Below are 21,215 nucleotides of genomic sequence, written 5' to 3'. Positions count from 1 at the left end.
AACTAACCTAAGGACATAACATACATCCATGCCCGAGGCAGGATTCGAACCTGCGACCGCAGCAGTCGCAATTCCGATATCCATAGCGTCAAGAGTGTGCCGAGAATACCAAACATGAAGCATTACCTCTCACCATGGACAAATGTCACTTAACGACCGAAAGCAACAGCGTCAGTGCTAACAGACAAGCAGTAGTGCCCCAGAATTCGGTGTTGGAATATGGACGAACGTACCCGTTAGCACAGTGCGGCGAAACCTGGCGTTAATGGGCTGTGGCAGAAGACGGCCGACGCGAGCGCCTTTGCTTGCAGGACGACGTCGCCTGCAGCGGCTCTCCTGGGCCCGTGACCGTGTCGGTTGTACCCTAGACTACTAGAAAACCGTAGTCTCGTCAGATGAGTCCCGATTTCAGTTGGTAAGACCTGATGGTAGCTTTCGAGTGTGGCGCAGACCCCACGAACCCACGGACCTACGTGTCCACAAGGCACTGCGCAAGCCGGTGGTGGCTGCGTAGTGCTGTGGGCAATATTCACATAGAATGGACTGAGCTCTCTGGAAAGATCATTGACTGTGAATGTTTATGTTCGACTACTTGGAGGCCATTTGCAGTCAGTCACGGGCTTCATGAATCCAAATAACAATGAAATATTTATGATTGACAGTGCGCCTTACCACTGGGCCACAATTCTTTCTGGACAACTCGAGAGAATGACTTGGAAACCCAGATCGCCCAGCGTGAGTCCGATCGAAAACATTTATGGGACATAATCGAGAGGTCAAAATCCTCCACTGGAGACGCCTTCGTAATTATGGATGGCTATAGGGGCACCATGGCTCAATATTTTTGCAGGTAATGTCCGACGACTTGTTGAGTCCATGCTACATCGAGCTGGTGCACTTCGCCGGGCAAAAGGACGTCCGATATTCCATTAGTATGTATCCCATGACTTTCCTCAACTCAGTGTGTGGTATTTTCACTTTGTAATGAACCCTGAGGTGGGGGAGGGTGCTTCGGAAGGTTGATTGACGGTTGCCACAGGGCTGAGGGGCGGTATGGGGAGAATAATATTTCGCCTTCTTGCTCGGTGCTGACAACATACATATCGTTTTCGCGTGGTGTCGATCAGTTACTATGAAAGGTAGAAAAGTGACACACGCAAGTAATAAGGTTTCTGGGAAGGACTTTCTTACATCGTCATTCAAGTTCAAATGTGATAGTTGCTATAGGAAATAATATGAAATTAAATCAAGCTCAGTTTTATCCATTGTTTTTCAGTGTTTCGTCCGCAACTGTTTTACTTTCGTAAAATGAAGAACAAACCGCCTTCAGTCACAAGTTGCATTTGTTTACTGCACTATGCATTTCGAGCCCTGGAGGCTCATCTTCAGGCGCTTTTTAGTGATTTACATCAGGTTTTACATGTTGTTTGCCCGTTGCTATTACATTTTTGTGTTACAACATGGTATATTGCAGATCTATTGTATATCTAGAGTATACCATGGTGCAACACAAAAATGTAATATCAACAGGCAAACAACTAAAAAATCTCATGTAAATCACTAAAAAGCACCTGAAGATGAGCCTCCAGGGCTCGAAATGCATAGTGCAGTAAATAAACGCAACTTGTGACTGAAGGCGGTTTGTTCTTCATTTTAAAATAGGGCTCGTTCTGATACAAATATTCTGTGAGTGTGAGAGGAATGACTCTTAAACGTTTAAAATATTTATTAAACTTTTGCAGTGGCTTTCACATACTTGCTGTTAGCTGTTGGTTTAAAGCTTTCAACTGCGTAGGAATTTCCTCCCTTGAAATTGGTTTCATGGTTACGTTAAAACACAGTCATGTACAACTCACACAATTAAGTTTAACATCACACCACAATTAGCTCAGTAAATTTAGCGCATATTTTGACGTTTAGGAGAAAAAAGTAGTAAGAAGGATTTTCACACAGACCTTTCTTATACCTTTCTACACAACATACTCAAAGTTCTCATCGATGGAGCTGGAGCTTTGTCCGGCATATTAGAAAAAGGCGACAAATATATCAGCTTCCCCCCTCCCCCCCTTCTTTTTTAAACGGTTGCATTTACGAGGAAAATACTTGAGTAAAAAATTTAAGAATACAAAATTATCTATGGATAATGTCCGATGAAGAGATTCGTCGAAGAACGGTCTGGCCATAAAGGCCTTGAATTTGATATCTTATTACGAAACAGAGCCTGCCTGCAACCTGTAAATCTTCTCATACGGTCTCCTACAATAATCTAAACTGAGTTTTCTCTGTCATACTTTCTATGGTTATATGTTTAAGGGTCTTTCTTGTACACAGTCTCGTTGAGAGCTACTCTATTAATTCTTCACTATCTTTATATTGCAGAAATAGAATGCAATGTAATGATGAGCTGGTTGCTTCGGTATTAAACGTTTATTGCGCAGGTTGGTTGAAAATGGAAAATAATCATATTTATAATGCATAATCATGAGAAGTGTTTGATTAATGATGGACTACTTACTAAAGGAATTACGTGCACAGTGTCCACCTCCGGTAGCTGAGTGGTCAGCGCGACAGAATGTCAATCCTGAGGGCCCGGCTTCGATTCCCGGCTGGGTCGGAGACTTTCTCCGCTCAGGGACTGAGTGTTGTGTTGTCCTAATCATCATCATTTCATTCCCATTGACCCACAGGTCGCCGAAGTGGAGTCAAATCGAAAGACTTGCACACGGCGAACGGTGTACCCGACGGGAGGCCCTATCACACCACATTTACATTTTTACGTGCACAGTTCGGATTAAGGTATTCCAAAATTGATAAGTGCCGGAGCAAGACGTGGTGACGGAAAAGTGAACCTTTTAATAGTTCACTGGGTGCGAAACTCCACGGTGACTGACGGAAAGATTATACTAAAGAAACTAGTATCAAGAATTTTAAGAGACTTCAAACTTCCATTGAAAGACCCACACTTAATATCACCAACCTAAAGTAAACTAAGGTCAGTTGCAGAATTAGCTATTCAAGACAAATGATTGTTTTGCCTGGAAGAAATAAGCAAGGAAACATTTCAAAAGGAGATAAAGAAACCAGTACAAAGATGACGGATATTAACAAAAATTGAAACTGTAGCCGGTAAAGATTCACTAACTGCAGCAACTAGGAAGGGAACGATGAGTCGATTAAAAGTGTTAAAAACACTTCATAACGTCACTGACCTGGTAGCAGCAGATGGAGTGTTTCTTCAGATCTGTTTTCTTGAAGGTGATAAGGGACCCACGGATGGAAATAAACGGCCACGTCGCTCTCCTGCTGTTGAAGTAGATGAATTAAAGGATACAGTCTTCTATATAATTTAAGACAGTGATGAGTGTCAATTTTCAGTTAAAAACTTGATTGAGCAGGCTGGCAGTTATGTCCCAAATGAAAAGACTGTTTGGACTCTACTAAAGAGAAATGTGGTGAAGAGGCCATAGTAGCAAATGCACCTAAAGAAGCACTCTACTGCTTGTTTTAGAAAGACGGACTATAAAATGTTAACAAATGATTGGTATGGAGGTGGATAGAAGAAAGACGCGGACGAAAGACTTCCGATTATTACGGCAGCGGCTGCAATCATACGATAGGACATTAGGTCCAACTTCTACAAAACAGCTGAAAAATTCCCCAATAGACGAATTTCTGAAAGATGCACAAAACGCCATTCCATAGTCTTTGAGAAAGTTTTTAGAAAAGGCGACAGTGAGAAAAAAGGAACGAGCTAGCGGAACCCACGGCAAAAAAATGTGTGAATATTGGAAATCGAATCATTTCATCCGCTAGACCACGAACATTCACATCTCTTCTTTTTCTTGGAGTGTCAGTATTTCTACATAGGAAGCATGAATCCAAACATCTTCCAGACATGATACCATATTTTGGAATGTGTGCTAGCTAGCTACGATGATGTTCAAATTTTCGATCCTCTTCTTTCATCAGTTCAGAGCAACTCGTCAAAACAGGGTCTTTGACACGGTTCCCCACTCGATAACACAGATTTCTGTGTTAGAACTGTGGCTCTGATTGGATGTAAAGCCCTACGAGAAAAATGCGAATGAACTTGTTGTGGCTTGGCAAGACAGCCAAGCCACTATGAGGAAGCCGAAAGGCACGCGTTTAAGATCACGCAGGCTGGCATGAGGTCTGGAACAGGACAAGGACTTTATAGTAGCAAAGAACGTACGTAGCTGCTGGAATACTTAACTTTAATCCACAGTTGGTGAACATCGCTCTTGACGGTACATGTTTTACAGCATCAATAGTAACTGCTAATGGCGCCTTGCTAGGTCGTAGCAATTGACGTAGCTGAAGGCTACTCTAACTATCGTCTCGGCAAATGAGAGCGTAATTTGTCAGTGAACCATCGCTAGCAAAGTCGGCTGTACAACCGGGGCGAGAGCTAGGAAGTGTCTCTAGACCTGCCGTGTGGCGGCGCTCGGTCTGCAATCACTGATAGTGGCGACACGCGGGTCCGACGTATACTAACGGACCGCGGCCGATTTAAAGGCTACCACCCAGCAAGTGTGGTGTCTGGCGGTGACACCACAGAACTAGCCACAGCTAATGTGTTTTAGACAGCTGGAAAATACCTGGTGATTCCGAAGTTAGGAGGATATAGTGGTTTCATGTAAGAAATACGAAAACCATTGGCTTTTGAACAGTTTCAAATAGTCTCCTAGTCCTTCATTGATTTACCGGCCATTAGTTGTGGTGGTCTTCAAACTGCCATATCTACGGCAGAACAATAAACTTCAGAAACAGGTCAGAAAACATGCTTTGTAACATTTGACCCGGCATTGTATGTGAAAGGCAAATATATAATCAGTGCCTCATCGTAAGGTATTCAAGTCTCTTTACCTAAGGCTGTGGTAAGATTGGGGGGGGGGGGGGGGTAGTTCATATCCTTCCTTGGGTGCATTGACTACACCATGGCTGGGAGTAGGCTTAAAGAGGTATTAGGCATCATACACTCCTGGAAATTGAAATAAGAACACCGTGAATTCATTGTCCCAGGAAGGGGAAACTTTATTGACACATTCCTGGGGTCAGATACATCACATGATCACACTGACAGAACCACAGGCACATAGACACAGGCAACAGAGCATGCACAATGTCGGCACTAGTACAGTGTATATCCGCCTTTCGCAGCAATGCAGGCTGCTATTCTCCCATGGAGACGATCGTAGAGATGCTGGATGTAGTCCTGTGGAACGGCTTGCCATGCCATTCCCACCTGGCGCCTCAGTTGGACCAGCGTTCGTGCTGGACGTGCAGACCGCGTGAGACGACGCTTCATCCAGTCCCAAACATGCTCAATGGGGGACAGATCCGGAGATCTTGCTGGCCAGGGTAGTTGACCTACACCTTCTAGAGCACGTTGGGTGGCACGGGATACATGCGGACGTGCGTTGTCCTGTTGGAACAGCAAGTTCCCTTGCCGGTCTAGGAATGGTAGGACGATGGGTTCGATGACGGTTTGGATGTACCGTGCACTATTCAGTGTCCCCTCGACGATCACCAGTGGTGTACGGCCAGTGTAGGAGATCGCTCCCCACACCATGATGCCGGGTGTTGGCCCTGTGTGCCTCGGTCGTATGCAGTCCTGATTGTGGCGCTCACCTGCACGGCGTCAAACACGCATACGACCATCATTGGCACCAAGGCAGAAGCGACTCTCATCGCTGAAGACGACACGTCTCCATTTGTCCCTCCATTCACGCCTGTCGCGACACCACTGGAGGCGGGCTGCACGATGTTGGGGCGTGAGCAGAAGACGGCCTAACGGTGTGCGGGACCGTAGCCCAGCCTCATGGAGACGGTTGCGAATGGTCCTCGCCGATACCCCAGGAGCAACAGTATTCCTAATTTGCTGGGAAGTGGCGGTGCGGTCCCCTACGGCACTGCGTAGGATCCTACGGTCTTGGCGTGCATCCGTGCGTCGCTGCGGTCCGGTCCCAGGTCGACGGGCACGTGCACCTTCCGCCGACCACTGGCGACAACATCGATGTACTGTGGAGACCTCACGCCCCACGTGTTGAGCAATTCGGCAGTACGTCCACCCGGCCTCCCGCATGCCCACTATACGCCCTCGCTCAAAGTCCGTCAACTGCACATACGGTTCACGTCCACCCTATCGCGGCATGCTACCAGTGTTAAAGACTGCGATGGAGCTCCGTATGCCACGGCAAACTGGCTGACACTGACGGCGGCGGTGCACAAATGCTGCGCAGCTAGCGCCATTCGATGGCCAACACCGCGGTTCCTGGTGTGTCCGCTGTGCCATGCGTGTGATCATTGCTTGTACAGCCCTCTCGCAGTGTCCGGAGCAAGTATGGTGGGTCTGACACACCGGTGTCAATGTGTTCTTTTTTCCATTTCCAGGAGTGTATATGCGCTAAACAGACTTAATGCGTGAGAGTGACACATATGTTACAGCCATCAGAAGTTACCAGCTGATTCATGTTAGCTTTTCAAATGAGATCTTTTCTCAAATGGAGGAGGTGCCAGGCACAAAGGATGCCGTGAACGAGGTAAAACAGATGTTGCCTCTAATATTCAAAACGGGTCGTCAAAATCTACAAGCTTTAGAAAATAATGAGGCTTTAAAAAATCTAAAACGATTCTTTGAATGCATATGAGGAGAGTTGCCGAAGAAAGGCGAAACGACAAAGTAATTGGTACAGTACTGCCACATGGAGTTTTATCAAAGTTGGAAAAATGGGTAAATGGAACCTACACCTCAAATGCATCAAAGGCATTATACCCTACTTCCATGCTTGTGGTCGTTTTCCTGATGCCAAGTCTTGCCAGCTGTGTGTTCAGGAAATGATCCTTCTGGAAACGGTTATGAATGAGAAAAAAATATAAAACGTTGATGAGGGAGGATTCTTTACAATTCGGCTGACAGAGAAGTATTTATAGTGAACGTGGACTGATATAATAATTGAACAAACCGTCATGAAGGCTATGAAAAGTATAGCAGACCTGTGTTAACACGGCAGAGGAATAACTGATAGCATAAAAGAAAGATGAATTTTGGGCCTCGTGCTGCACATGGTGTGTATGATGTTATTGAAAATTTTGTTGGGGTTTTGCTTGTTTCCTATAGCCTGCGCATAGAGATGAGACCATCACGTATCCAAAAAGATGACGAAGATATAGCTAAAGTTTCCCAGCGGCTCTCTCATGACTTTAAGGTTGCTGACGTCAGTTACAACCGGTCTTCTGGGATACGAAACAATAAACTGCAATCGTCCCTTGGAAGCCGGACAGACACTAATGAGCAGTACTGTAGGGAGAAAGGTAAAAGTTACGAACCTGAAAAGTTTTGATCGTGTTCTGCCATTAGCTGCTATGAATTCCGAAGTGGAGGTTGCTGTCAAAACGATACCTGTTGACCCCGCGTTCTTGTTCCACGGAATATCCATCATCAGAACAAGCGGAGGGGTACTTCGAATATTAGCTGGCACCATGACCACTTTCTATGTGTACTGAAAACAGAATGGGCAAGATACAAACGTCTTCTCTTTATACGATCTTGTAATCTATAAAGAACGAAAATCTTAATCTAGGAAACTGTGTTCATGTGATTGATGTTGGTTACATAGGGCACTGTGTCATACGGATACAAGGGGAAATATTCAGTGGCGTTTGCGGAAAATACATCTCTTGCATTCAGCACTACTACGTACCTAGCATTATTGTTCTCTTTAATCGGCATTCTGAGAGCACTAGTAGTACAAACGTTGTAGAACAGCAAAGGAGAGCTACTATGAAGCACTCAGTGGAACTGGTTGTCACTGAAACCATGACAATTCCGATCAGTCAGGACAAGTTCCTCGGAAAGGATGCAAACAAAACACACTTCATAACTCTGTTATCTGTAAAACTTAAGGGATCAAAGTGACACTAGCAAAGGACGATGTCTATACATTAATAGTCCAGACAGCTGCTGATATCACGAACTCTAAGCCACCTGATTAAGTTGCTGTTGTAATAGGTGAGGATGTAGATTTGTTCCTTTTGATTGTAGCATTAACTCCGCCTCAGAAATAAGTTACCTTCCTTAAAGTATGAAAGGAAAACAAGGCACACCGCGCGGGATTAGCCGAGCCCTCTAGGGGCGCTGCAGTCATGGACTGTGCGGCTGGTCCCGGCGGAGGTTCGAGTCCTCCCTTGGGCATGGGTGTGTGTGTTTGTCCTTAGGATAATTTAGGTTAAGTAGTGTGTAAGGTTAGGGACTGATGATCTTAGCAGTTAAGACCCATAAGATTTCACACACATTTGAACATTTTTTTGAAAACAAGGCACAAACATTGCACTCACCACAGGAATTGCAAGCTAATGAGAACTTCCAGGAACATGTATTGTTCCTCCATGCCTTAAGTGGATGAGACAATACATATCAGCATTCATGAAATGAAACAAGAAAATCTTCAGAGTAATGAAGAAATGCAAATATTTGGTACCTGCCGTGTCAGTATTTAAGGATCCATGTGCGTCGTATCATGCCATTTTTTAGGCTGACTGTCACTGGTTTAATACTCTGTACCGGGATTCTGTCAACGAAACATCTCTTATTAGGTTGCATTATCACTGCATCTTAACCTCAGCAACTAGCTTCCACTACTTCCCCCAACAGAGAAGGAGGCGAGACAACAGTCCTACAGGTACAATTGTAGATGGGTGTTTTAAAGTCCCCTCAAGGGTAGAGGTGGAGGAAATCTGTGTATAAACTAGTCTCAGTAGCTACTGAGAGCCTTCCCGCCAAGACTGCATGCTGATTTGATAAGCTGCAAGTGTGCAAAAGGATGTGGGTCTCTTTGTAGTTGTAGGATGGCTGCTCTACAATTCTCCAAAATATACAGCTTTTGTCGAACCTTATCTTGCCTTAACAGATGCTCCACAACTGTACTGCAAGAAGAAGGTTCTGAAACACCTGCAGCTGAACGAAACGGTATAACAACAGACCACGGTCTTGACGGTCAAAAGGGTTACGATAGTGAGTCGCAGGAAGATCACAGGCCAATCTATGTATGTAATGTTACATTACATACTAAAAGCCAGAGAAACTGGTACATCTACCTAATATCGTGAAGAGCCCCCGCGAGCATGCAGAAGCGCCGCAAAACGACTTGGCGTGGACTCGACTCATGTCTGAAGTAGTAATGGAGGCAATTGACCCCATGAATCTTGCAGGGCTGTCCGTAAATCCGTTACAGTACGAGGGGGTGGAGATCTATTCCGAACAGCACGTTGCAAGGCATCCCATATATGCTCAATAATGTTCACGTCTGTGGAGTTTGGTGGCTAGCGCAAGTATTTAAACTCAGAAGTGTGTTCCTGGAGCCACTCTGTAGCAATCATGGAGGTGTGGGGTGTTGTATTTCCCTGCTGGAATTGCCCACGTCCGTCGTAATGCACAGTGGCTGTGAATAGATGCAGGTGATCAGACAGGATGCTTACGTACGTTTCACCTGTCAGAGTCTTATCTAGACGTATCAGAGGTCCCATGTCACTCCAACTGCACACGCTCCACACCATTACATAGCCTCCACCACCTTGAACACTCCTTTGCTGACATGCAGGGTCCATGTATTCATGTGTTTGGGTCTCCACACCCATACACGTCCACCCGCTCGATACAATTTGAAACGAGACTCGTCCGACCAGGTAACATGTTTCCAATCATCAACAGTCGATTGACGGTGTTGATGGCTCCAGGCGAGGCATAAAGCTTCGTGTCGTGCAATCATCAAGGGTATACGAGTGGACCTTGGGCTCTGAAAGCGCATGTTTATGATGTTTCGTTGAATGGTTCACGTGCTGAAGCTTGTTGATAGCCCTGCATTGAAACCTGCAGCAATTTACGGAAGGGTTGCACTTCTGTCACACTGAACGAATCTCTTCTGTCGTCGTTGGTCCCGTTCTTGCAGAATCTTTTTCCATCCGCAGCGATGTCGGAGACTTGATGTTTTACCGGATTCCTAATATTCATGGTACACTCGTGAAATGGTCGTACGGGAAAATCCCCACTTCATCGCTACCTCGGAGATGCTGTGTCCCATCGCTCGTGCGGCGACTATGACACAACGTTCAAACTCACTTAAATCTTGATAACCTGTCATTGTAGCATCAGTAACCGATTTGACAACTGCACTCGTCATTTGTTGTCTTATATACGCGTTGCCAACTGCAGCGCCGTATTCTGTGTGTTTACGTATTTCTATGTTTGAATACTCATGCTTATACCAGTTTCTTTGGCGCTTCCGCGTACGTGAACAATCATTAAAACAAAACAAATTATAATGAAACCCTTATTACCTGACACTCCATGCTATTTCTACAGCAGTTACACTGACACCCGCTGTGAGAAATGGAATTTCCGCATAGTACGGTCAGAATATAAGCATCGTTTTGAAGGTGAACCATTAATCTTATGAAAACAATACATATGACCTTTTTGGTAGATTTTTTTTGTACCCAAGTATTTTGCTCATAAATGCAACTGTTTTCTATAAAAATGCGAAAAGGTGATTTTTTGCTGCCATTTTGCAATAAGGCTGACGAAGCTCCACTCCGATTGTTGAGGACATTTAATACGTTGTTTAGAAAGATATAAGGGGGTCTGTGCAAAAATCCACCCTGTTCTTAACTTTACCTCTATAAATACTAATTTGACTTAATTTGACTGTACTAAGTTATAGTAGTGAAGAATCAGCTCGTTGTACGCACGCATCAGTTCCAGACGCAAGCTTTCGTTACACCAGGATGCCATTTGATGCCCAACAAAACAACAATAACAACAATAAACAGTTCACTACGTAACAGCTATGGCTCCGGCACCCATTAGTACACCGATAAGTTTGCAGCAGTTCCAAAGGGCCACGAAAATACCGCCGACAAGATCCGATCTGTATCATTTTATTTTAAAAATGAAGTAACACAAGATAAAATTTTATTTTTGTCAGTGGTGTTTCGTTTACTCGCATGCGTATCACCTGAAATGTCCTTGCGTTGCACCCGTGGCTAAAGAGGAGGAATGCTGAAGGTCCTAAATCAACCCTTTACGGTTGATACCAAAATTTGACAATGCATTCCGTGGGCACAAAACGATTGTGGGTTCGTATTACAAGCGGAATTTCCTCTCTGACTTTCAGCCGAGTCGCTGCCATCTTGCAGCGTTCTCAATTGAAAGTTGCTTTAGGGTCCCACATATACGAAAAAAACTTACTCTGTCTGTCCCATAAGTCTGTGCCGTTCACTCCGCCAGCAGATGATGTCATATCTCGCATGCTTTCCACCTTCCATCGTGGATATATGATGCGTCGTAATTTTTCAATAAAATGTTAAAGTAATAATTCAATGAATAACTTGGGTATGAGGTAACGTTAAGTCACAGATAACGATAAAAATGGCCGTCTTTGCCTACATCCGTAAGTTTTGCCGTCCGCAGAGGAACGCAATGTGTGTTATTTGCTTGGAGAAAAGAGTTCTAATGCGCCATTAGAGAGAAGCGCACGCAAATGTATTATAGTCGTCATTGTACCTGCAGAAATAAACGGACGTGACTGAAAGTAACTAGTACTGATTAAATTAATAGTGTAAAGGATTAGACTCCACGTGCTCAAGCTATTTTGTGCAAGTCTTGGAAAAATAGGAACGATAAAGGTATATAAAACATATTATTATTTTTAAGTTGCTGCATAAGTTCTTATCGTTTTTGTTTTAGATGTTGGTATTCCGGTTGCTCTTGGTTTATTTATCGGTTGTCAACTTTATTTGTGGTTCACTGTTGTTATTTGAGTTTAAATATTGTCACTTGGACATGGTGAGCGTTGCTGTGGAGACTAGAAAATGGAGTGCCAATATTTCCGATATATTCTTCTGTTTGAGTTCAGTAGAGGGGTGACAGCAGCGGGGGCGATCAGAAACATTTGTGCAGTGTGTGGGGATAATGGCATTGGACAGGGCGCTGCAAAGAAATGATTTTATCCTTTTAAGGAGGATAGTTATGACGCTAGTGACTCTCCGCTTTCAGGAAGACCTTCAGGTTTCCACGAAGATCGTTTGATGCATTAATCCACAAGGATCCACGTCCCTGTACCCGATAACTGGCACATGTGATGAATGTGATTATTCCACCATAGTGCGACATATGCATATAATGGGGAACGCTCAAAATCGACTGTACGGTATGAGTACCACATGCTCTAAGCCAAAATCACAAAAATCAGTGTGTACCACGTGTATAGCTCTGGTTGCTCGTGATCAGTTGGCTCGTGAACCACACCGACCATTCCTATTCCGTATCGTTCCTGGTGACGGGAAACGGTGCCTCTATGCTAACATAAGGAAAACAAAGTAATGGTTGAACCCAAACAAAGCAACTCAGCATATAAAGAGCTGGGCGCATCCACAAAACATAATGTTATACATCTGGTAGCTAAGCGACGATGTGGCGTTCCACGAATTGCTTCCCCATGGTGAAATTATCACTGCTGATATTTACTATTAACAAATGATACGAATTGCAGACGTAGTCCAAGAACAACGACCAGGAATGGTTAGTGAAGTTATACTATGTGGTGTCACCGCCAGACACCACACTTGCTAGGTGGTAGCCTTTAAATCGGCCGCGGTCCGTTAGTATACGTCGGACCCGCGTGTCGCCACTATCAGTGATTGCAGACCGAGCGCCGCCACACGGCAGGTCTAGAGAGACGTCCTAGCACTCGCCCCCAGTTGTACAGCCGACTTTGCTAGCGATGGTTCACTGACAAAATACGCTCTCATTTGCCGAGACGATAGTTAGCATAGCCATCGGCTACGTCATTTGCTACGTCCTAGCAAGGCTCCATTATCATTTGCTATTTATCTTGCGATGCATGTACCGTCAGACCGATGTTCACCAATTATGGATTAAAGTTGAGTATTCCAGAAGCTACGTACCTATTTTGCTGGTCTCTATTTCTTTAACAGTTCCAAACCTCACGCCAGCCTGCGTGAGCTTAAACGCGTGCCCTTCGACCTCCCGTCCTAGTGGATTGGCTGTCTTGCCAGTCCACAAAATACTACTTCACGATAACGCCTGCGCGCATTCTGCTAGACTGAACAAAACGCCTTGCAGGAGTTGGGTTGCGAAGTCATTCCGTACCCACGTTATTCATCTGATACTGCAAATGCAGATTTCCAAATTTTCCGCTGTCCATCGAACAACCTTCAAAGAACTTAATTTCCGAATGAGAATGAATTCCGAACATAGCTCGAAGAGTTCTTCACCTCAAACCCACGTGACTTCTACAGTCGCGGAATCGGAAATTTACCCCAGCGTTGACAGACTGTTGTAAATAGTGAAGAAGAATATGTTAGCTAAGTCTAAAGTCTCTATTACGTGTATCTTTTGTGGTCATTAAACTTATGGAAAAGCGCTACGAATCTTTGTGACAACTTAATATTTGACATACATTATTAAGACCACTTAAATTTGTCTTCCTAGATTCTGTCTCAATAACTTTTAATTAGTAATTGCGTTTCCGGGGGCAGGTGGATCGTAAATTAGAAATGCAGGCGTGGATCTTATAAAAAAATGGCGAAGGCTTGGTAGGACTACATTTAGTATAAAAGGTAAATAGTTTTAATTGAAATCTGTTTACAATTTTTTTTAGTTCTGTAGTACATATACATTGAAGCGCCAAAGAAAAAAAAATGGTTCAAATGGCTCTGAGCACTATGGAACTTAACATCTGAGGTCATCAGTCACCTAGAACTTAGACCCACTTAAACCTAACCAACCTAATGACATCACACACATCCATGCCCGAGGCAGGATTCGAACCTGCGCGACCATAGCGTTCGCGCGGTTCCACACTGAAGCACCTAGAACCGCTCGGCCACTTCGGCCGGCTGAAGCGCCAAAGAAACTGCTATAGTCTGTGTATTCAAATACAGAGATATGTAACCAGACAGAATACGGCGCTGCGACTGGCAGGACTATATAAGACCAGAAGTGTCTGGCGCAGGTTTAGACACTGCTGCTGCTACAATGCCGGGTTATCAGGATTTAAATAAGTTTGAACGTGGTGTTATAGTCGGCGCACCAGCGATTGGATACAACATATCCGAGGTAGCGACGAAGTGGGGATTTTCACGTACTATGTCATGTATTGGAAAATTCGACTCGTTCCACATCATTACGAAATATCGTATTCATGATCCATGGAACTAGTATTAATCTAATCTAATCTAATCTATCATTTGACGAGTGCACCGTGAATATCACGAATCCGGTAAAACATTTAATCTCCGACATCGCTGCGGCCGGAAAAAGATGTCGCAAGAACGCAAGAATCGTTTAGCGAGACCGAAGTGCAACCCTTCCACAAATTGCTGCATATTTCAATGCCGGGCCATCAACAAGTGTCAGCGTGCGAAACATTCAACGAAACATCATCGATATGGGCGTTTGAAGCTGGAGGTCTACTCGTGTATTCTTGACGACTGCACAACACAAAGCTTCACGCCCCACCTGGGCCAGTCAATACCATTGGACTATTGATGACTGGAAACACGTTACCTGATCGGACGAGTCTCGTTTCAAATTGTATCGAGCGGATGGACGTGTACGGGTATGGAAACAACCTCATGAATCCATGGACCCTGCATGTCAGCAGGGGTGTGTTCAAGCTGGTGGAGACTCTGTAATGGTGTGGAGCGTGTGCTACTGGAGTGATATGGGACCCCTGATACGTCTAGAAATGACTGTGACACGTGACACGTACGTAAGCATTCTGTATGATCACCTGCATCCGTTCATGTCCATGTGCATTCCGAGGGGCGCAATTCCAGTAGGATAATGCGACACCCAACACGTGCAGGACTGCCACAGAGTGGCTCCAGGAACAGAGTTTAAACACCTCCGTTGGACACCAAATTCCCCAGACGTGAGTATTATTGTGTGTATGAGGGATTCCTTGCAACGTGCTCTTCAGAAGAGATCTCCACGCCCTCGTACTCTCAAGGATTTGTCGACAGCCCTGCAGATTTGATGGTGTCAATTCCCACCAGCACTACTTCAGACATTAGTTGAGTCCACGCCACGTCGTGCTGCGGTACTTCTGCGTGCACGCGGGGGCCGTACACAATATTAGACAGGTGTATCATTTTCTTTGACTTTTCAGTGTATTTTTTTTAGGTTTTATGACATTTGACACAACTTGGTCAAGGGAAAAAAGGAACAATGAAGAAAGATAAGAGTTTAAACAACAAAAATCGACTCTGGACTTAAAGACAGATCCATAATAACTATTTCTAGAGTTGCCATTTCTGCACTGAACCTTCTCTGTAGTTATCCCACATCAGTAGTAATCGATAAATAGTGGAAATGACGCGCAGTTAATAGTAAATTTAGTGATTTATCGGATTTTTCTCGACCAAATTGCAGTGTTTTCTTAAACGTTGAAACTTCCTGGCAGATTAAAACTGTGTGCCCGACCGAGACTCGAACTCGGGACCTTTGCCTTTCGCGGGCAAGTGCTCTACCAGGAGAGCTTCTGTAAAGTTTGGAAGGTAGGAGACGAGGTACTGGCAGAAGTAAAGCTGTGAGTACCGAGCGTGAGTCGTGCTTCGGTAGCTCAGTTGGTAGAGCACTTGCCCGCGAAAGGCAAAGGTCCCGAGTTCGAGTCTCGGTCGGGCACACAGTTTTAATCTGCCAGGAAGTTTCATATCAGCGCACACTCCGCTGCAGAGTGAAAATCTCATTCTTAAACGTTGTCATTTATTGTAAATGTGTGTACTAGTACGCCACCTATCGGCACGTAGCTTTGTGGACCTGCACGAGCACACATAGCCCATTAGTTTGATTACATCTCTAAATGGGTCACACACTTCCCTTCTTGTACCTTCCCCTAGGTAATTTTCTGTTATTATTTCAAATCCTAAGATAGCTGTAGAATGAGCAGAAACTAGTATTATTTACTTTTTTCATTAGCAATCATGACTATTAAAAGATCTTATTCTTTTAACTTACCTAAAACTCTTAGATCGATAGACTGGTAAAGTAGGACAGGCAGCGAACTGTGGCGGAACTACCATCAGACTTTAACGCTGTGCAGAATACAAGTGTGTATGAACACAAAATGCACCGACCACTCGTAACGATATGCCTCTGCAAGAGACGACGTTAACACCATGACACGACCGAAACTATGACTGAAATGAGCACGTGACCATCGGCGATGGACGGTGGTGCAGTGGCGGAGCCTTTCATTGTCTGACACCCCGATACCTTCTTCATCATGCCTACTGGAGGGGGCGGCAACTCAGTTACCTTCCAGGGGAACAACTTCTTGACGCCTGTCCTGTGGGACGAAGACTAGTTGACGGCGGTTCCTTTATGCTGAGGGGCGCATTAACGTGGGTGTCCATGGATCCAGTGGGTCTCGTGCAAGGCACCATGACAGCCAAAGGAGTATCGTACACTGGTTACAAATGACGTACACGCCATTACGACGATCATGTATCCCGATGGCAGCGACATGTTTCAGCAAGATAATGCGCTATGTCGCAAGGCCAGCAGTGTGATGGAGTTGTTCAAGGAACAGAGTGGCGAATTCCATCTGATGTGCTGGCTCCCGCCAGGGCACCTGCCCTGTATCGTTCGTACTGATTGGTTCGGTAGGTTATGCACGGTAGTGACGTTATTTTAGGTTCTTTATACGAAGCTGCTATTCTGTAAGCTTTTGAGACCTGATACCGATAGGTCCTGCCGCCGATTTTTCGACAACTGTACCGAGAGATGGTTAGGTTTGGATATGGCTACTCGTTCAGTTCGGTGTGATTTGTTTACAGCTAGAATTTGTTATTTTGGAATTATTGAGTGGCTTTTGTTTCGGCATTAGTGATTTTGTTTCACTGAAGAATCACCAGGACGCATCCAAGTGGAAAGTAAGTTCATAACAGGCGGTTTTCGTTAGTTAGAAATATGGTCCTTATTGTTGTTACTGTGATTGATTACGAGATAAAAAAATTTAAGTCAATATTCACAAAAAAATACCTGTTACTTTTACGTAATTAAGAGTTTAAAAATCATTAAATTCGAAAGGTCGTCTTTGCTGAGTATTAACTGAAGTTACTAGTGACTTCGCATACATTTTACCCGCAAATGGTTTATTATTAATTATAGAAACGCATTTAAAACTTTTAAGTTCAATGGAAAGGAATTTAGTGAAGCCTGATAGAGGAAGTCTTCCAAAATTTCATGCATTTACTGCTTACGCCCGTATCATTCGGCAATGAAGTCAGCCTGCTTCTCTCTTGAATTAGCTAGAACAAAGCATAAGAGTGGAAGTAGCCACGCAGTTAAAGCAACGAATTGCAGTGCTGATGGTTTCAGATTCGCTTACTACTGGATGTGAAAAAATTCTTTTCTGTTTGTCTTTCGGCCTGTCTTGCTAAAACGATTTTACAGAAAATATTCCGTGAAAAAATTCAATTTTGCGCTGCTTCTAGCTTTATATCTCAGGTTCATTAATGGTCATAGTTATTCGGTATTTACATTGAAATACGTCAGTGCGTGAAATTCGAATAAGTTTGCAACGAAAATTAGGAGTCTGTAAGATTTTGCGGTTCGTGCATTTTACAAAACATTTCACTGTGTACGAAATTTTTTTATAACATATTGAATTTTTCTCTAGATCTAGATGGAGGTCTCTGTCTGTCACCAATCTCGAGAAAACTGATCTCATGCGATCGCACCGCGCCAGTGATAAAGCAAGAGTGAAATATCCACAACACTCCTCATAATTCATAAACGGTTAGAAATATCGAAATGAGATTTTTCCCAGTGGTGGAATACAGAAAGAGGAGTATTTTTCCATATGGTCACTACGCAAATCTGCCTCGTTATTCCACTAATTACTCACTTTTTTGATGAAGGAATGTACGTTTTAAGGGTCATCAACAGCTAGTGAATCGAGAAATGTTATGTGTTTTGGAACAATATACGAGATATTATACGCTTATCTTCTTACGAGTGTCTGCTTTTCCATAAGCTACTGACCTCGGTTCCTCACTCTTGACACTGTGGATATCGGAATACAGAATTCCCAAACGATTTCCGAATTGGAACGTCTCATGCGTCTTCTTCCAACTACCATTCCCCTTTCAAAGTCTATTATTTCCCGTTGGAAACCTTTTCACATGAATCCCCTGACTATAAAACAGATCCACCAATGTATTGCCTTTTTATACCTTGTGTACGCGGTACTATCGCCATCTGTATATGCGGATATCGCTATCCCATGACTTTTGTCATCTCAGTGTATCACACATGCTGCAGACCCTACCACATTAGACAAACAACGTACCACCAGAATAGGTGGGAGCAGTTTAATTCCGTATGATTTCAGGTACTTGTTGGCATACCCCACTGAAAAAAAGATTAAAAGACTTTATTCACATAGAGATTTTAAGAAATACTTTCACTCATAATGAAGTAGGAAGCCGGCCGGTGCGGCCGAGCGGCTCTAGGTGTTTCAGTCTGGAACCGAGCTACCGCTACGGTCGCAGGTTCGAAACCTGCCTCGGGCATGGATGTGTGTGACGTACTTAGGTTAATTAGGTTTAAGTAGTTCTAAGTTCTAGGGAACTGATGACCTCAGATGTTAAGTCTCATAGTGCTCAGAGCCATTTGAACCATTTTAAGTAGAAAATTAGCATCGGGCGCAGAAACAACAGTTCTCTATATGAGGTCACATTTATTACTTTTTCAGTTAGGCACCGCTGAATGCTTACAAATTATGTATGAACTAAGGAAAAACAAAAGTGACTCTCTTCTGAAGCGAATAACATGTTAGGTTGTCTCTGAGGTGCTTTACCTATGTTCTACTAAACGAATCTTAGTACTATTTTGTAAGTAACTGAAATACATTGGAGGCTAGTTGCTGTTATTCAGTATGTATACATTTTTTGTAGTGAGAAAGGGTAGGTATATGATCACTGCAATTTTTGCGATAAGATTGTAAAAGGGAATCGAAGTCAAACGACAGGATCAAGATATTTAGACGCAGGATGGTCGAGAGTGTGGAATGTTGGGAAGGGACGAATGGGCCCGCCTTCCATATAGAGCGAAATTTATCTAATGGCAATTTAACAGGTGTGTAAGGGCTTCTATGAAATTAGTGTGTAATAAGACATATACAGCCTCAAGTAGAACAGGAAAGGCTATCTACCTACGTCAATAAAAGTACAAATACTAGCAGTATCATAGGTCTGAATGAACAAGTAATGCGGACCACATGGATCTAAGTTTAATGGTGTCAGCTGATTAAATAAATATGAATATTCTAGTCTGAAGACCTGCTCAGAAAACGTCAAGAATTATTCATTTACAAACGTTTTTGATAATATTCCACTTCCACTTTTTTGGATTTAAGCAAGTCTCTCATCATATAATAATAAAAATGCAGAACCATGTACAGTGGGACTAATTTAATTAATGGAATGTGATCTTGTCATGATATGAGGATATCTTTCCCTAACATATAAATTACTTCCTCACGGCAGTGAGTGGAAGCTGTATTTGTAATGAGTCCTGACATACACTATTTGTATTAGTATTATAATTGGAATGTAAAGAGATTTCAGTCCTAGTCGCTGAGGATGACATGTGCTCTTCCTGCAACGGTAAAACAATGTAACTCTATGCTACGAACTTAAAATGGTCATACCCTAGTGAAAATCGTGACCACAAAATGGTCTGAAGAAATAATGTATAGATACCCTGATTGGGTAACCTAACCTTCAGCCGTGTCTCACAGTAGGTTATAATAAATTTATCATTTAGTATTAATTAGTAAATAATAATATTATCTCTGGTATTTTACGCTGATGCTTCTGAATAAATTTTGAAGAAAGTGCGGAAATTTTAACAGCAAAAGATAAATGGTATAAACCTATTATTCTTCTTTCCATTAATTTTTGTGTATATATACCTATTTGTAGTAATAATGGAGCAGTCTCTCATAAAAATAGCTGTAAGGAGATCATCTCATGCGTGAGTAAGTAAAGGAACGAAATTATGGCATCAAAATGCCAGCTGAAGATAGCCAGGTAAATAATAAACATATACTTATTGTGATATGCCAGATATTTCCATGAATAAATAAGTAAACGATATCTGAAATCTGAGAAGCATAGATCAACGACCGAAGAATCAGTCGCCAACTCAGAAACATAGCGACATTGGCAAAAACACCGAATAAATACCTCCGGCAAACAGGTATAGGGGGGTCCTTTGAGGTGCTCCTTTAGGTGGTCCTTGGAGGGGAGAAAGAAGACAGGAGAAAACGTCGCGTGGACGGGCAGAACGATGGTCAGTCAGTGAACGTCATACTTCGCTAAAACAACTTGGCCGCTAAGCTGTACGACAGAAGAAGGTGTCGTTAACGCGCCAGTAAGTCAACGCAGAAGGTGTCATCTCAGATGATACCATATAAAAGTTCGTGTGGTACTTACCCAGGTGGCTGGTGAAGATGAAGTGACTGCGGCCTCACCCAATGGGTCGCCTGTGAACTTATATGCTGATGAACTCCGCCAGAAGACACCGAACCTGAGGGTCGCTGGTTCGATTTCGGGACGGAGCGCTCCGCGTCACGCCTATCCGCTTGTTAATACGCAACGAGCCAGTTCACAAGGAGAAGACTGCGCCGCTGCCGCAGAGGTTCACCGGCCCGGTTCTGAGGGACTAGTGAATCGCCTGGCACTCCGCTGCAACACGAGTCCTCGCCGTATCAGTCGAACCCGGAATCTGCAAACTACCACTCCGCCGCTCCGCAGCCGCGAGGAACTGAGCGAGTTATAAGACAATGAGTTAGTCTGTTTGCTTCAAGGGTCTTATGTCTTCTGACAAAATAATGACCTTTGCTCCGCTCTACCACTGACGCTCAATATCTAGAGTCACTAAACCCCGACCCATTACGTTTGTTGCCAGATAACCCCGGCTCTATTTTGAGCTGTACATGATAGGGAATTTGTGGTACCAGAAATTCATAACGCCTTCATCAGCGACGGGCCGCAACCAGCTCACAGACAGCAGACTACAATCATTAGCAGGTGGACAGTGTTTCAGTACATGGGCGAGTGAAAAATTGGTTCCTTATGTTCTTCTTTTTCAAAGAACACTT

At 43.7% G+C, this 21,215-nt stretch overlaps 1 protein-coding gene across 3 annotated transcripts in view; it reads right to left on the bottom strand.

Moving 5' to 3' along the window:
• Window positions 1–20,923, bottom strand: part of LOC124615270 (retinol-binding protein pinta-like) — a 152,393-nt gene extending 131,470 nt beyond the window's left edge. Inside the window, exons 1-2 of one of the 3 annotated variants that reach the window (XM_047143017.1) lie at window positions 20,548–20,923; window positions 20,299–20,451 (exon numbers count right to left, since the gene is read on the bottom strand). The gene's annotated coding sequence lies outside the window, so the exon portion shown is untranslated. The remainder of the gene's footprint in view (window positions 1–20,298; window positions 20,452–20,547) is intronic. The other 2 variants (XM_047143018.1, XM_047143015.1) reach the window with 2 other exon arrangements.
• Window positions 20,924–21,215: the final 292 nt, after the last annotated feature.

This window comes from Schistocerca americana, chromosome 5 (assembly GCF_021461395.2).
Source record: "Schistocerca americana isolate TAMUIC-IGC-003095 chromosome 5, iqSchAmer2.1, whole genome shotgun sequence".
Lineage (NCBI taxonomy): Eukaryota > Metazoa > Arthropoda > Insecta > Orthoptera > Acrididae > Schistocerca > Schistocerca americana.
This window is presented reverse-complemented; position numbering and strand designations above follow the sequence as displayed.